Here is a 16850-nt window from a genome sequence, read left to right as displayed (position 1 = left end):
CTCGTGCTCAGCAGCCTAACACCATAGCCACTGAGCAACCACGGCGGGTAGTTTCTACCATTCATAGAGCGGCGCCGTCTGCTCGGTTCCTTGCAACAACACCATCGAGATGGCGCTCGCCTCCGCGCATGCGCAAAGAGAGCTGCAGTTGTCGAGCCGCGTGACAAACAGTCGGTATGGGACCTTTGAACAATATCGCGTTCTACTCTTAAAGGCGAAGCTTAAGCCTCCACCAAGCATTTATTTGCCCGGATTCATTTCTTCGTTTCACTAACCTAAGCTCGCCAAGTTGTGTCTCCTCTTGCGTCTAACCCACCTATGCTCGGCCTGTGATTCATTCATTCTCACTTTTCTATAGCACACGCATTTATTTTGGCCTACCCGATTCATATCCAGTGCACCAAAGTGGTTATACATGTCATTCACCATACACGAGGCTCGAAAATCTAAATAGTAGAAATCATTCGAGCGGCGAGGCTCAACGTACCTGCACCTGCGTAACATTCCTGTAGAGTGCAGCCGAAAGAGGCGTACTCCAACCCGGGCCAATGCGTGCGTTTCGGACGTGCTTGAGACTCGAATCGGGCCACACAGAAAGAGACGTCGGCGCGGCAATGTAGCGCGTACACTGTAGCGCCCCCCCCCCCCCCCCCCCCCTAAGTTGCCACCGGAAGTCAATTTCAAGCAACGACGCGCGTTCGCCGGAAGTCTTCTCTCGGTCAGGCGGAAATGAGAAATTGGTTTGAAAAAAAAAGAAAAAGCCTTTGCGCAGCTAAAACGTTTGCATCTTTTCAACTCCCGCATTTATCAGCGCTTTCAGTGGCAAAAGAAAACAGAAACAAACTTGCGCGTCTCGTCTGTGGATATCTGCGTGCCGCACAGCATTTTACTATTGCAGCGCGCTTTGGGTGCATAATATTAACAGAGATGCTTCGGGCCAAGTTGCCATTGTCTTTTGGTTTCGTGGGGTGGCATCCTTAAATATCGATGCACAAGTGCCGTTGGGCTTACGTCTTGAATGTACGTTTCTTTTGTGTTAGTGAGCGATGCGGTATACGATTTCGTAATTTCGCGCATCAGAGAAATGTACAGCGTTCGGGCAGAGTATATTGTCCGCGTCTGCGCAGGGCTGAAATCATGTACGATTGGCACAGTATATGAGCAGAGAGTAGCCGGAATAGAGTAAAGCTTGTTGCTGAAGGGATGTGTTGTGTTGTTATGGTTTCCGCTTTGCTTTGGTAGGTGCAGATGGACTCTGTCTCTATAGATGCCATGATGTTTGAAATAAAGATAATTTAAGCTACAATGGAATAGTTCGTTGGTAATGGTGCGCTGTGGGTCATGCTTGTCCTTTCATCGTCTTCATCTGTTTTGCGCGGTGTGTTTTCACAAGCACAACAGATTATATTATATCGCCTCCTAAACGCTGAACAGTACCAAAATATGACACGAATCGTTGCTTCATTCTCACGACGTTTAAATTGCGAACACGTGAGAAATTAGCACGTTATTTAGTGTAAGTTGCTCAGGTAAAATGTGCACAGATGAGATAGGGATACATTAGGAGTCGACTAACTATATGAAACGATTGTCATTTTGAAGGCTCCAAAACAAAATAGCATTGCAGTTCTGACAGATAACGCTTAGGTGTTTGGTTAAGGCATATACGCACCTTACTACAACTTCCAATACTGCCCCTCCGCCCCCAACTCCACTGTCCAATCGCCTTGCTGTTTAGTGTGTGTTCCATAACATCATAAACATATCGTTTTGGTCTCCATTGAACAGATGACCGTCGTACCCAGCTGTATTGCGACGAAAAGCGCATCGTACAACCACATAGCGAGATAGAGAGAGAGAAAAAAAAAGAGAAGGTGGTTTGCTTGGGCGAACGGTTCACAGAAACCTCGCCGAAACTTCGCAGCCTGCAATTCCCTCTTTCTTTTTATTTTCCTCGCCTTTGTCTCTTCCAGTCCACCGCAGACTGCGGCTATCAGGGCCAGGCATTGCCCCTGACTCTTTCGAAACGTAATAACGTTGGAGCTGCGAGGCCACTCGGAACAATAAGACAAGAAAAAAAAATAAAAGAAACCCACCCTTCGCGACCCCGTTTGCTTCTTCCGCACCACATAACCAGCCCGTTCTCCCGCTCTCCCGCTCTCCCGCACTCAGACCATAGTGTACCCTTCTCCGCCTCCTTCACTCTCTCCGCCCGCTCTCTGCGTTCACACTTCCCGAAACGCGCGTAAATATCAATAACAAGGCCAGCGAAAAGACCGCGAATCGAACGTCGAAGTACCGAGGAAAGCAAACTCTATACAAGCAACACCAGAGGCATATAACTCTGGTGAAATAGAAAAAAAGAAATGAAGAAAGAGAGCGAAATAACGGAAATGTGGAAACGGAGCGAACACACGATGGCCTTCTCTCCCCCTCCGCAGCCACGAAGCGCCGCACCCACCCGCCGGTGCTGCAGCCCTCGGCTTCCACAGCGTCCGCTCCGCGGGCCCGTCCCGAAACATCGGCGGCGCAAGAGAACATCCAATTTCAGTGGGCGAGTGGTGGCGTTATATGGCCTTTCCGGGGCTTGGTTCTCGGGCGCTCTTCGGAACGCGCCAGCGTCGTGTCTTGTGCAGGCCGCCTCTCGGTATACAGGCAATGTCCGCGCTTGCAGCAATGGGAGATAGCAGAGCAGCAAACGAGAAAACACACGCACACGCACGCACGCACACGCACACACGCGCACACACACAAACAAACAAGCGATGACTCTGTGCAAGTGTACGTGAAACAAGGTGGCCGAAGAAGACACGTATGGTGGGCGGAGATTGCTGCTAATGTTTGGGTGGGCCATGGCCGGAATACTACAACGTTATTCTGAAAAAAGAAAAAAAAGATAGACAAGAAATGACGGAAATGAAGAATACAACCTGGAAGGGAAGAGAGAACACGAAGAGACGAAAAAGGAAGGGGAGAAAGTGGAAATGGCAATGAAGTGGGGAAACTGGGAAGTAAGTGGGAAAAAGAAAAGAACTTGTTCCGTCAAACCTACTGGCGAGGAAAGCTTTCTTTTTTTCCTTAGCCGGTGTGTTCAGAACTCGGCCGACATTAGCGTTAGCGTCGAGTACCGTTCCGTTGCTCATTATTACTACCTACGCGCACCCGTGATTGCCAACACGAATGACATCGGACGAGATTAAATTAAGGGAGAGGTGCGCGGTAAATGGATTTGCGGCGCGCTGTTTCGTGTCTACTGACATATTGGCGCCCAAGTGACGATGAGAGACATGGTGCAGGCTGTTTAGGTTAATATTGACTTTCTCTTTTTCAAGGTTGTGGCTTTTTTTTTCACCATCAAACGTGTCATACGTAGTAAACTGATGTAGGAATCACTGTTCCATAGAATGGAGCAAAACAACGTACCTATATTGACACACAATACAGCCTGTGCGCAATAATGCTTCAGGGAATTTGATCAATAAGCGAAAGAAGCAGAGAAAATAAATTGGACAGAGAATGCAAAAGAAGTAATTGGGAAAGTGGAAACAGTAAGTTTATGGTAACGGCGAAATAGGTAGGACAAACAAGACATGTTTTTTTTACCAAGCAATTTTTCAAATGCTGCTAACATCACCGAAAAAGAAAAGGAAAGCGTAGAATCACTGCGCAATGTTAAGGGAATACTTCACTCCGTAACGTTTGCTACAGTCCTCACGTTTTTTTTTTTCGTTTCTTTTTCGTAGGACGCTGCAGGTGGCAAATAACCATTGACGCCTCTCGTCGTTCGACTGACCGACCTAAATAACACCTGCACGATCAAGGCGCGTTCACATGCAACCGGAGTCCTCTAGAACTAGTGACCGTTGGGCGTGTTGGTAATCTATATTGATCCGGTTAACCTCCCTTCCTACACCATCCCGTTCATCGCTATCTCTCGTGCTCAAGGTAAAAGGCGCGAACGAACAGGGACGACACAGAAAACGCTGACACGCACACGAACACTGACTAGCGCACGGACACTGACTAGCGCACGGACAGACACGTTCGGCGCTCGACCGAGTTTTCTATCTCGTCCCCTGTTCGTTTGCGCCACTCTTCCTTGGGCACGGAGTCCTCGATCAATGTTGAACACAGTGACCCAACTACATCTTGCCTGCTCCGAGAGTGTCACGGCCGCGGCTGGACGCGTTTCTATAAGTGGGCGAACGGTCTCGTTCGGCCGGCCTGAATAGTTAATGCGTTCGTGGTCAGAGGCGACGCGTTCTCGAAGTCCACCGCTGCAGCTGGCCCGTGGCTGGTCGGTCCACTGTGCACGTAGGCGTCACGGGTGTCCGCTGTATTTGGCGGGGTCTAAGCTAATCTTCAAGCCCAATTGCCGATAATTACCATTGGGCTTGGAGATTAACTTAGAGTCCGCCAAATGCCCGCCGCTCTCCTCGCTGCCCTCCGGCGATGCCTCTCGTCCTTTCGATTCTCTCTCGGCGTCCGTGACGTGGTGGTTGCCCAGGTGACGTCTGTTAGTTGGGCTGGGCGTATTGGGCCTGCTTCCCAGGCGTCCGCCCTGGCTCCGGTTCAGGCTTACAGTACGACTTCCAACGGTGTACAACTTTCGCGACACATGCAGTCTGGATAGTTGGGTGCAGTGCAGTTGGCGTGCGTACTCGGAACACAAGTTAGAACCGGCGCAATCGAACGAGGAAAGTGGGCATGTTGTCAGGGCACGTGTGCTTCCATGTTGCTCGCATGCTTGATTAAGTCAAGCACACTACGCAAGACTGCAGAGCTTCGATACTTCTGTTATTCAAGCGTGAAATAAACTATTCATCTATTAGTGATTAAGCGTTGTCCTTCGGTTACAGCTACAGAAGGCACCTGACTGAAGCCCTTATCTTCACTCGTTCCAGCGCGCTAAGCTAAAGATGCATTCTGCGGCATACACACAAGCATGCAACGCATTCCTTTGTATGTGGTAGCCTATAAGTCGTTTTTCGATGGAGGTGACATGCAGAACGACTAAAGCAGTTGTCTTGCTGAGCCATGCTTGGGCATTTCAGCCGACACTAGAAGGTTTGATTTGGGTATCAATCGCTGTGCTTGGTATCATTGACTAATATAGCCACATGTACTCGTATGAGAGCCAAGTTCAAGTTGAATGGATCTCTGGTCTGAGACGAGCGTAACTAGTGCAGCTCTTAGGCGCTTTATAGATTAACGCTTCGTTGTAGCCTCACTGAGACTGAATGGAAGTAGATTGAATTGCGACACCATTAAAAAAATATATATTTCTATGTTGGCCGCTGTATACCGTGACGCGACACAGGCTCATTAGGGAGAGGAATAATTCAGGGCACTGTTCAGGGGTACAGGGCACTGTTCTCAGTGCCCTGTACAATATATAGCGCCGAAATTACGTTGATGGTGATAATGCGTGTTATCTACCTTTCCCTCTTTCTTCGTTGCTCTCTTTCTCTAGGCTAACTATAGCATTAGGAAAACAACAAAATGTACAGGCTCAATTGAACTTTCTAAAGAGAAGCATTTCTTGCCCGTAGAATTAGAGATGGCATGACGAAGTACTTATAAACTAATATCGAGAAAAATCTTAATAAATGTATAAAAGAAAAAGAGAAAACATTGTTATGGGAATATAAAAAAAAAAACGAAACAAGAATGAAACGAAAACACAGGTGCACAGGAATACTCCAACTTGTAGCAAACTCAGCAACGATCTAAAGACACGTCGAGCAATGCCATATAAAAAAGACGTGCGACATTAACCGGCCACACAGCTCTTGAGCGGGCTACAAGGTAGCCGCTTAAACAGCCTGTCTTTCTTCTCTCTATCTCTCTGAAAGTTATAACGTCGTTCGTGTAATAAACATATTCGAAGGACTCGCGTGATCATCAAGTTTAAAGCATGTGGCGTGTCGATAATAATTTACTTCGATAAAATGAAAATATTAGAAACTATTGCATCGTCACTGCTTCTCCAGAAACAATCAATTGTTCAGTGATTGAAGGATGATAACATGAAGCGATAAGATAAACGTCTCGCCAGTAGGTAGCTTTTCGCAGACACCCTTCAATAACCGTTACAGAAAACGAAAAAAAGAAACTAGCGAGGAGACGGAAAAATTGGCAGTTCCTGCGATGAGACACTAACAAGTAAATAAAAAAAATTTAAATTATTAAACAACACGAAATTGCTCATAAACGTTCTAAGTGCAAGTACGTACATACAATAATATTTTTATAGGCTTTTAGAACAGATTTCGGCAAAGACGCGTAGGTATATGTCCTAGGTAACTTTTCTACAATGAAAAGACGATCATCAAGGTGATTCACTGCTCACATCAAAGCCTAGCTTTGCTGCTCAAACTTAGGACAGCCGATGAGAATGTGTTCCATGTTCTTCCCACGAATGGTTTCACGCGCAGCAAATCTCCACGATACAGACTACACAGACCATTTCCAGACCGAGACGGTGGATCTGATCAAGACTCCTATGTCAAGGCCAGCACCAGCAGCGACCGGAAGCTTTGACTGCAGGTTCGGATTCACTGCAGTCTCAACGTCAGAAATAGCTGTGGTGCGCGCAGCACATGACGAAATCGCCCCGAATCCACAGCCCGCGACGCCGGCGGTCAGCGCGCGTGGGAGGCAGGGAGAGAGAGAGAGAGAGAGAGAGAGGGGGGGAGGGGGAGGAAGAAGGGGATGCCGAAGCTTCCGGCGCGGTTCCTCCCCGAAGAGGAACCGCCGTGAAAGTAAAACGACGCAGAAATTCGACTCGGCACTTTCATTCGTGGCTGCTCCCGGCGCGAAAATGAAAGGCACTGATTGGATTCCGTTTTCGCAGGTTTCTAGCGCCGCGACGGGCCGCGGAAAAAAGGAAGCTCCGGGCTCGGGCTCGAATGCCTGTGCTTGCGAGCTTGCTTACGTTTTTTTTTTTTCACCGTTTCCTTCTTCTGAAAATGCTCGTGTACATTTGCGGGGCTGTGGAGTTGGGAACTGCGAGTTGGGCAGAAGTGTAGACTATCGAAAGGAGAAATGAAAAAAAAAATGGAGGGAGGGGGAGGGGCGGGGACGACGACGTTGTGTGAGAGACGTAGCTATTGCCTCGCAAAGGAATCTAATCATCAGTGTCTTGTCCGCCTTTTTGTTTCATTTTATTTATTTTTTTGTTTTCCTATTTCTATCTTCGTTTACTGCTGAGCGCTCGAACTTTCGTGAGGAGTTGTGGCTTGCACGGAACGCGGCCGGGGACGCGTACCATTTTCGCGGTCCCGGGTTGCACACACGACGGCCACGCGCACGTCGGTCATTGTAACTGCAGCATTAGAAGACTGCAGCACGTGACGCCCTCACGAGGACGTCACGTGATTACGGGGCGCGCTTTTCCGAGAGAACGTGCAGTTCAGTTTCCGGGCTGCTTGTCACGGCAGTCGGTGTATAAGCAGACGCAAGGCGGGAGACAAACAAGGAGGTCAACAACCACAGTAAGCCTATAGTTTGCTACTTTGCACAGTGCGGCGGGGAAAATAAGAAGGGAAAACAGAAGGACAGAGAAGGAGCACACGTTCACAGCGCACCGATCGTGGCTAACGCACGACTAAAGCCACTTGTGCAAGCCTGCTGCGGTTGAGGTTCATGACGACGCGTACTTTGACCTTTGCTCCGACGAGAGAGAGAGAGAGAGAGAGGGAGAGAGAGGGGGAATACAGGAAGGCAGGGATGTTAACCAGTCGATAGTCTTGTCGGCTACCCTACGCTGGGGATGAGAGAAGGGGAAGAGAGAGAAGAAAGAGAGAAGGTGCAGATACGTGTACAGACAGTACTTGAATTAAAGCCGCTCGTGCAAACCAGAAGTTCTGAGAAAACAAAAAAGTGCCTTCACTGCCTTCTGAGCCGATGATCGGTCGGGACGGTGCTCTGGTATTGTCTGTTCACTCAGAGGACGATCATCTAATTTCCTCAATGTGTTGGAGAAAGATTGTCTTTGTGCTTGGAATTGAGGACAAAACTGGGGACAAATTGAGGACTCCGACGAAGAACACTCCTACGAATGCACTATAGGCAGTAAAAATAGCCTGAGCAGTATGTTGGGGGCGCATGCCAGTACAAAAGTCGATGTGTGTTCACAGGGCGCAGACGTATTTACCATTCTCAAAGTTCTTGCATCGAAAAATAAATAAAGAGAGAGAGAGAGAGAGACAGAGAACTACACCTAATACATGAAATGTAATAGAGTTGCGGAACGCGCTTTGACTATCATAAACATCTCGTATATGATATTTTTCTTTCTTAAGTACACGAGTAATCTCTGAGTGATACCTGCGTAGACTTCAGAGAGAGTGAATTTTACGTTAACTGTAAACTAGTTCAATACAGTTGTTCGTTTTACATGCTGCGATGCGATAGATATAACTTATGGAAGTGAGATATCTTGTCGTGGTGAGGAGTTATCAATAACTTTCCAGATATTCGACAATTCTTATAACAACCAAGAAGACTAAAATGGCATATATATATATATATATATATATATATATATATATATATATATATATATATATATATATATATATATATATATATATATATATATATATATATATATATATATATATATATAGTAAACTGTAAACCGTACTGTTCTACTCAGATGTGTAAGTTGGCTTTCCTGCAGTGCGTTTTCCGCGCTCAGGGACAAATCAGTGAGGCGTAGAAAAAGATGCAACGGCATTTTCAGATTCGTGACGTACCAGTCGGCTATAAGAACCAATTTCAAATGCGATTATGACTCTGGGTCTCGGGAGGCTGTAACCGCTGACTGTAATCCAAACCTTGCTAGGTGCAATAAGCAACATACAATGAGAGCACAAAGCTACCCATGCGACGCGAGTGCGGAAAACAGGACCGCGTAGTTCTTACGGGACGTGGGATTTCGGGGCCGGCAATCGGGGAGCTTGGATGGCGGACGAAGATATCTGGGCAGGATATAAGGAGACTGGCGGAAGGGCGATGCCGTTGCGAAAGCGTGGCCATTGTATAATTTGATCCCGACGCGATCGAACATCGTCGAGCTATAACAGAGTGCGGCAATGCTTGTCGTATGCATATTCCGCGGGATAACATGGATGCAAGCAAGGTGGACGAATGCGGGCCGCCGAACCGTCGCCATCTTTCGCGTATTGGGGAAAGGCGTAACGTGGAGCTTATGGGCGCGAATTTTACGGTGATCATCAGCGCCCTTATAAAAGTGAAGCTCACGTTGTGGTGCTATACGTACCATGCGATTCAGTGTGCGGCTTCGCTTTCGATTAAGATTGCGCGCATAGTTATAAAGCTTCGTACGTCTGCATAACTTTATTATTGCAATCAATGCAGTGAATGTAATAAACTTTGCTGTACACATAGGAGCTTGAAATTAGTACTCTGGGATGACTCCGGCGCAATTTTGTACCAATTTAAATAGGTTAAACTAGCGGCAAATACGCAGGACGAAAGTAAAGACACGGTCTTTCAATAGGCCACGGTTGGAAGTTTTTGTTGTGCGTTCGTATTCGTGTGTACCACCCGGGTTCATCGTTGCAAATTAGAATTGCGAGTATCGTCAAGAAAACTCGCCCGCGAAGTATTCCTGTTGTCATTACTTGCCGTCTGCCCTATGGTACAGCCGACGTCTCAGCTTTATTCTCTGATAAATCTATATCTCCCTACGGTATAGCAAGGCGGATTTTGCTCGGCGTGCGTGGAAGACGTGTTTCAGCGGTGTTCCGAGAAGGAATTTGAAAATCGAACGAGTAAGCTTGCAGTCTTGGGTCATAAAGCGTTTACGTAAACCTGCTACTAGCGGGCCTCATATCTCAGCGGCAATACGTGATGAAGCGATAGAAGAGAACGCTAGAACACTCGGCTTCCGGTTGTTCGTTTCTAGGCGGTCGCGAAAACGCCGACCCTATAGCCGTGCGCTTTTAACCGGCGCCTTGGGCAGCCGATCCACCAGCAGCACGAGCCCACCCACTCCTGTCGTGCAGGGTCAGCCCGACCCGACGATCGCTCATTCCGACCGGTTATCGTTCGGCGCGAGCCTGACAGCGAGACGTCAGCCTCGCAAGCATACCCGACCCGCTTTTGTCGATGCGTGCGTGTGTACACACGTGTGATGAATTGGGGAACAAAAAGGAATATATGCTGATCCCGCGCACTGCGGGAATCGACGTAAGCGAAGCCGTCTGCGCTGTCTGCTTTGATTGACGACAACAAGCGGGGATGTTGGCGGCGGATGTTTCATTTGTTCAGCGTTTAGCGCAATGCGATAGTGGCGAGTTGATGGTAAATGTCACCTTGCGTTCACCGCTGCTGTTTGCCTGCGTGCCACAAAGAACACGCGGCGCAGCGAAACGTGTTTGCTTGAGTCGTTGTTGCGCATGCGCCATTGCTCGTGACTTCCGATGAGGTTCGTATTGTCACTGCCTCACTCGGCACATCGCATCGTGGCAGAAGTGTTAAACTTACTTGAATTATGGGGTTGTACGTGCCAAAGCCACCATCGGATTGTGTGGCACGCCGCGGTGGCAGACTGCCGATTAATTTCGACCCTCCGGGGTTCTTTAACAAGTACACGAGCGTTTTTATGCGAAGCATATTACTAGAGCTCAACCCAGCTCCTCAGGCGCGGCGGTGTCGCCTTCAATGACCTTTAGTGACCCCATGCCATACCACGTGACACCGTGACGTCACGACAGAGGAGAAACGGGGCTCCAACTCGCGCCGTCGCCTTCAAGGCTGACCACGTGACACCGTGACGTCACGACAGAGGAGAAACGGGGCTCCAACTCGCGCCGTCGCTCGCGGCGTCGCGGCGGTATATAAGCAGCTGCGCTTGCCTCTGCTAGACACTCACGAGGTGAGATGCCTCCTGGAGACAGAGCTGCTCGTTGGAATGAGAAGCGAAGGTTGCGGCGTGCTACAGAGACTGATGAAGAGCGGGAAGAACGTCTGGCCAAGCAACGTGCTCTGTATGCGGCTAGGCGACAACAGCCATGCCTTACCAACTTTAGCCACCAATATGCTTCGCACCTGACTAGGCTTAACCAAGCTAAGCCTCAGCCAATTTTTTTGTATTTCATCCCAGGCGAAATGTGGCTGCCGCGGTCGGGATCGCACCCACGACCTCGAGCAATGCGATATTGCCGCAAAGCTACCATGGCGGGCACAGAACTGTTGAATCAAAGTACGACGCATGTAGACTTAACGGCGCTGCGATGTCAGCTAGATGCCACAGTGCTTTAGGCGCGAGACATGGTGAGATTTTACGTGCGATCGGTCGTACTGTGCGTAGTGTCCTACTTGCCGCATGCGACGATTCCGGACACACGTTACGATTGAGCGGGCGGCGCCAGAACCGGCGGCCCTGCATGGACGCTCGGAATATACTGCGTAACTTCGCAAATAAAAGTGAAAGCAAACGTATTTCCACAGCTCTCTCGCTTTACACAAACGTGGTGAAACTTTTTAAAAGTGGCCGCAAAAATTTCGATTAATCAAGTAATCGATCAAAATCCTGCATCGAAAACGATTGATTAGAGTTTAAAATGACGAATGATCGATCTTCGATCGAATAAGAACGTGTGGATCCCACGCACCGTGGGAATCTATGTACGTGAAGCTTTCGATGCTGTTTGCTTTCGTTGGCGATAATTATCGCTCTGCTCGTCGCTTCTGGTCGTGGTGGTCACCACGCTCCTCGTCCATCCATGGCCACCACGCGTTGTCGTTACGCTTCTCGCTTCTGGCAGTAGTGCTCCCGACGCTAGCCGCCGTCTTTCGTGGCCGCTACGCGTCGTTGGCTTGCCACCAGATTGGTGGACTCTAACGTACGATGTGTGTGTGCTGTGCTATGTGCTCTCTCTCTCTCTTCCCCTTCCCCATCTTTCATTGCCCCCATCCCTATCCCATGTGTAGGGTAGCAAACCGGTTAAGCTGAACTGGTTAACCTCCCTGCCTTTCCTTCTCCACTTTTTCCTTCCTTCCTTCCTTCCTTCCTTCCTTCCTTCCTTCCTTCCTTCCTTCCTTCCTTCCTTCCTTCCTTCCTTCCTTCCTTCCTTCCTTCCTTCCTTTCTCACGTTTTCGAGCCAGCTTACATTCGGGGTCTGCACCACGTTTCGCCACGTAGCCAAGACGCTCCCGTTCCGCGCGACGCTTCTTTCGGGCCTGGGTGTCCTCGACGCGGAGCGCACGCTTCGGAGCCATTTTGCGGGCGCGTGCTCACGTGCTCCTTCTGCATACGTGGCCGTCACGCTGTTGAGACGCCAGCTCCAAGCGCTCTCTTCAGGCTATCGACGATTGCAGTGTTCGCATCACCACAGCCCAGCACGCGGCCTCCACAGCCCAGGGCCCGCATTTTTGTCGTGTAGGAAAGCAAGCACAGCACGTGCGATGCGCAGCAACTGCGAACGCTGCCGCGGCGGCGCCGGCCGGGACCCGCGGAGGCGAGCACCATCTCGGGGTGTTGCAAGAAACCCAGCGGCCCGTGCGAGCAAGACCATAACAGCAGCAGCAGCGCCCGGAAAGTCGGGAGAAGAGATAAAGAAAGCTTCGCTGTAACATATGTTTACAGGGGGCGTCCCAAGGCATTCAAACCCAATCGAAAGCCGTACATGAGTCTTCAGCGACAGCGTTATGGAGCTGCCGGCGTTTCTAAGGTCTACTGGCCGAAAGCGATGCCATGTAAAAAAGCTTCATTGCGCATGCGCGCGTCTTTGGGCGTATGTGCTGTGTCTGTTGTGTTTGTGTGACGACTGCATATGTTATATTTATCGCCCATTGCCACGGAGTGGTATTTCAGGGCATCACCTAGGCTAACTTCTTTATCTTCAATTAATTCATCATTCTCATCTCTCTCTCTCTACCTATCTATCTATCTACCTCTTAAATTTCTCGGATATATCTAAATCATCATCGTCGGTGGCGGACCAAGTTGCACAAGATCTTGAATATAAAACCTCAGGGGTGCCGTATTTGAGGTTACACCTCTAATCTTCGTACGTAGAGGGCAACACCGATGTTCGTTTACGCTGTAGGCGCACACTCAGTACCTACAATGCAGAAGCACCTCCCAAGGTGGGCTGTACAACCTATACGCATACGCCATGGGCATCAATGATCATTATTCGCCCGAGAGTTATTTGTACCCAATCGTTGCGTGCGGCACTTTTCCTTCAGTCAACACACGTGGTCTGCGACGCATGCTCAGGGTCACCGCTAAACTCAAACGAAAGGCAGGGGGCGCGCCCGCGTGAACTGTCATCCCGCGTCGCAAGAAGAAAAAAAAAGCATATTTGCGAGGCATGTACTTGCACTGGAAGGCTCTGAAAGTCGACGCGTAAGCAGGCCTGTTTTCGTTTTCTTTTTGTTTTATTGAGATGAAATTTATTCATCTACATCGCTAACGGCTACTGCTCTTCACGTAGCAATACTAATCAGAAAAAAAGAAAATATTGTAAAGTAAGAAATAACGGTACAGTTGCGGAAGTTATCAAGAGCGCAGTTGGATAGGAGAGTAAATGAAGTCTACATAGCGGTCCTAAACACACTGGGATTATGCGAAGGCAAAAGACGGGGACACGCTTCACCACGAATTATTCGGAGTCGCCCCCCCCCCCCCCCCCCGCTCTCCTACGACAAGTGAGCCTATAGTAAGTTCCAAGTATACTCACATGAAAGCCATGGGACGAGGACATGATTTGAGGTTTCTTAAAGTAATTTCCTCTTTCGGTCCCCATGAAATGAAAATTATATTCCCAATTTTTTTGTTTCTTTTGTCAATACTTCTTTGCATTAGCCAGACTTAACACTGTCACCTCCACAGGGGGCGCAAAGGGCAAAGCTGCGACACGCGAGGCCTCAGAAGGACCTGTAGTTATACAGCAGGCATCAGTGGAGTCTCTATCTCGCGAGAGGTGGGTCCCGACGCTGAATGGCGCCTGCGCTAATTGTAGGATGCGTCAGGAACGACGACTGCCTACTAAATAATTAAAAAAGAGCATCTCGTAGATTCTTCGCGTAAATGCGAGGGATTAAACGTGTCCTCAGATGGGGGGTTTCAGTTTGATCCCTCCATTAGCGGTTCATGTCCGCCGAGCTTTTTACTGCCGCCATTACCGGGAGATGCCTTGGCGTTTCCAGGAAGCGCAAAGCCGGTGGTCGCTTCTGGCAGTAATTTCAGCCTCTCATCTGGAGCCGTAGTTTTCTCGAACGCAACGAGCACTCCTTTTTGTTGCAATTAGGAACACTTCATATCGTGCGACAATCTGAATAAAAAAAGAAGCACATATAATACGCAAATGCCCAACAGCTTATGCACGAAGATGGAGGCAGGGCTGTCCGGAAGTTCAGCCCATCTTCGTCGAGTTGAGACGTGAAACGTTTAGAACACGCCTAGGAGTAACGGACACTTCTCAATATTGCAGCCATCGGTACACACTCTAAGAACTGACCAATGCTTCGTGATGCTGGTGAAACTCTCAGATCGTATTCCACGACGCATACCTCCTGTTGCCAAACATGCCATTTTTCCCATTTAGTAAAAATTAAGGAAGGGATAACAAAAATATAGCTCTGTCTCTGTATAGGAGGAGCCTCACACTCCTGCCTCCGTACTCTCAAACCGTCCTCGAATCGAAGTTCATCCTCCATTCCCTCGAGTTCTGTACAGCGCCACCTCCCAACTCAAGCAGACGCTATGCTTCTTCAGAACTGACGCTAAGTGTCCGAACGCCGTGACACTTCTGTTGAGGTGTGGCGCCTTCATACACTTTCTAGAGTCGAGGTGGAGCGTTGTTGAGTGCAGGTACGCTTTGGAATACGGGGACAGTCGCTTACATTTGCCTTTCGCGCGCTGCAGTGTGACGTTACGCCAGGTCCGTGAGCAATGCTCCCGGCAACACGAGTGAGTCTTTACACGCCGACATTTCTCGTGCATTTGTCTCATCGACCGACCCCGCGCACTGGGCTGGCTCTACTGCAGGAAACTTGCTGCAGAAGAGGAGGAGGAGGAGGAGGCCTTCGTGTGCGCTGACGTCACTGCCGGGGGTGCCACGTGGTCACCGCGTGCGCGCGCCGCGGTCATGCCCAGGCACCTTTTCATCTGGGCTTAGCGTTTCCCGCTGCGCCTGCTGCGGTCGACGTTCTCCCGCGGGCTCCCTTTGAAACCTCGCGCGAGCGTTTCGGGCGAGAGAGAGAGAGAGAGGGAGAGAGAGACAACTTTATTTATCCCATCCTAAAGGGAAAGGAAGTGCGGGAAGAAGGCGAGGGAGGTTATCCTACTCGCGGTAGGCCTCCTCTACCACCTCAGCTTTCGGGCGAAGAAACTGTCGGCGAGAGCAGGGATAATCCTCCGTGCCCTGTGCGCCGTCGTTGGGGGCAGCAGATTATCGCCCGGGTCCGGCGCGCCCGGTGACTCCCGAGACAATGGCGTTAGAGCAACCCTTCCGAGCCCATAATGCGGGCTCCCTCGAGAAACCCTTTATCAGACAAATTTGATTGCACAACCCCCCCCCCCCCCCCCCGAGGGGTCTGTGTAATGGTAGGAAAGAGTGCGAGCGCGTTGGAAGCACAGCGACCCGTATTAGAAACGCCTTAATGACAACAACAAAAAAATGAGGATCCATTTTACGGGATTTTAAGGTCCCGGTATCTATAGGGCCAGCCATTGCACGTTAGCGTTTTTATGCTTTGGGGCCTCACCGAAGAAAATGAAACAAGCAGGCTCTGACGAAAGAGGCGACTGTAGAATTTGCCCTTTGTAAAAACAGTAGCAAAGCGGCCCGACTAAGGGGAGAAGTTTCTAGCTGCTTCGCGGTGACTGAAGCTGGTTGTCAAGGGAATTCAAAGGCTTGCAGCTTTCTTCAATGAACATGCCTGTAGCGGTATCGTTGATTCGCTCGATCCTCCCATAGAATCGGACGCATACGAGACCGAATGGAGGAATCGGGTCACAGGCGGGACAGTCATAAATAAACTGCAAGGCTTTCATAACTCTTGAGGGGGACTGGTGGTTCAACTCACCCATCGATCTCAGAGAACTGTATGAAAGCAGAAATGAAGGGCAGGGAGATCAACTAGGACTGAGCTCGGCTGGCTACCCTGCACTAGGGAAAGGCGAAAAGAAGATTAAGATAAGAAAAGAAAGGCAGTACTTCATGTGCACTGTACTCGCCAACTTAATAAAAAATCTCAGCTCTGTTTCACAGATGGTCGCTCAGTTCCGTTACCTTCAGGAATGGCAGTAGCGCTATTGTGGTTTTCCGCAGGTTGTTGTGCCATTACCACATGCCCGGATTCCGAATCTGCAAGATGCAGAATTTATTCTGCGAGCGCCCAAATTCTCCCTTGACAAGTAAAGATGCTGAGCCGTCAGGCAGCGGTGTCCTGCGGAGAAGCATCGGCGGGCAGCATGTTCAAACGTGTCAGCAAGTGCCAGACAGCCCTGCGCCGCACCTCCTTTTGCCTGGAGGTCCCCGCGCGCGCGAACTTTGAACCGTGTGGCCAGCGCGGTCGCTGGTTGGACCTCTCGGACGACCGTCGAGTGCTGACTTTGTATTGGGCCATTTGAGTGACAATGGTTCTCGGGGAGTATAAAGCCGCGAGGCGGTCGCCTCGAACACCGGATCCGCCGACCCACCGGGAGCACAGTGCCGCTCTCGTCTGGGGTGAGATGTGTCACGCGTTTTCGCCGGACGTCGCCGTGCGGGAACAGTCGCGTTTGTGCGAGCTCTCGGCCCCAGTGCCGATCCGATCTTGTCCTGTACAATGACCTGTATATAATGTATAAAATCCCTTTCGTT

General features: G+C 49.6%; 1 protein-coding gene across 4 annotated transcripts in view; it reads right to left on the bottom strand.

Annotated features, from left to right (window-relative positions):
* Positions 1-16850, bottom strand: part of LOC139049756 (gamma-aminobutyric acid type B receptor subunit 2-like) — a 389157-nt gene that overhangs the window by 351266 nt on the left and 21041 nt on the right. The window contains exon 1 of one of the 4 annotated variants that reach the window (XM_070525556.1): positions 488-602. The exons of the other annotated variants lie outside the window; for them this stretch is intronic. The gene's annotated coding sequence lies outside the window, so the exon portion shown is untranslated. Of the gene's footprint in view, positions 1-487; positions 603-16850 lie in introns of those variants that run through there. 4 annotated transcript variants of the gene reach the window in all.

Source organism: Dermacentor albipictus, chromosome 9 (genome assembly GCF_038994185.2).
Source record: "Dermacentor albipictus isolate Rhodes 1998 colony chromosome 9, USDA_Dalb.pri_finalv2, whole genome shotgun sequence".
NCBI classification, from domain to species: domain Eukaryota; kingdom Metazoa; phylum Arthropoda; class Arachnida; order Ixodida; family Ixodidae; genus Dermacentor; species Dermacentor albipictus.
The sequence above is the reverse complement of the archived record's forward strand: the minus strand, read 5'-3'. Positions and strand labels throughout refer to the sequence as shown.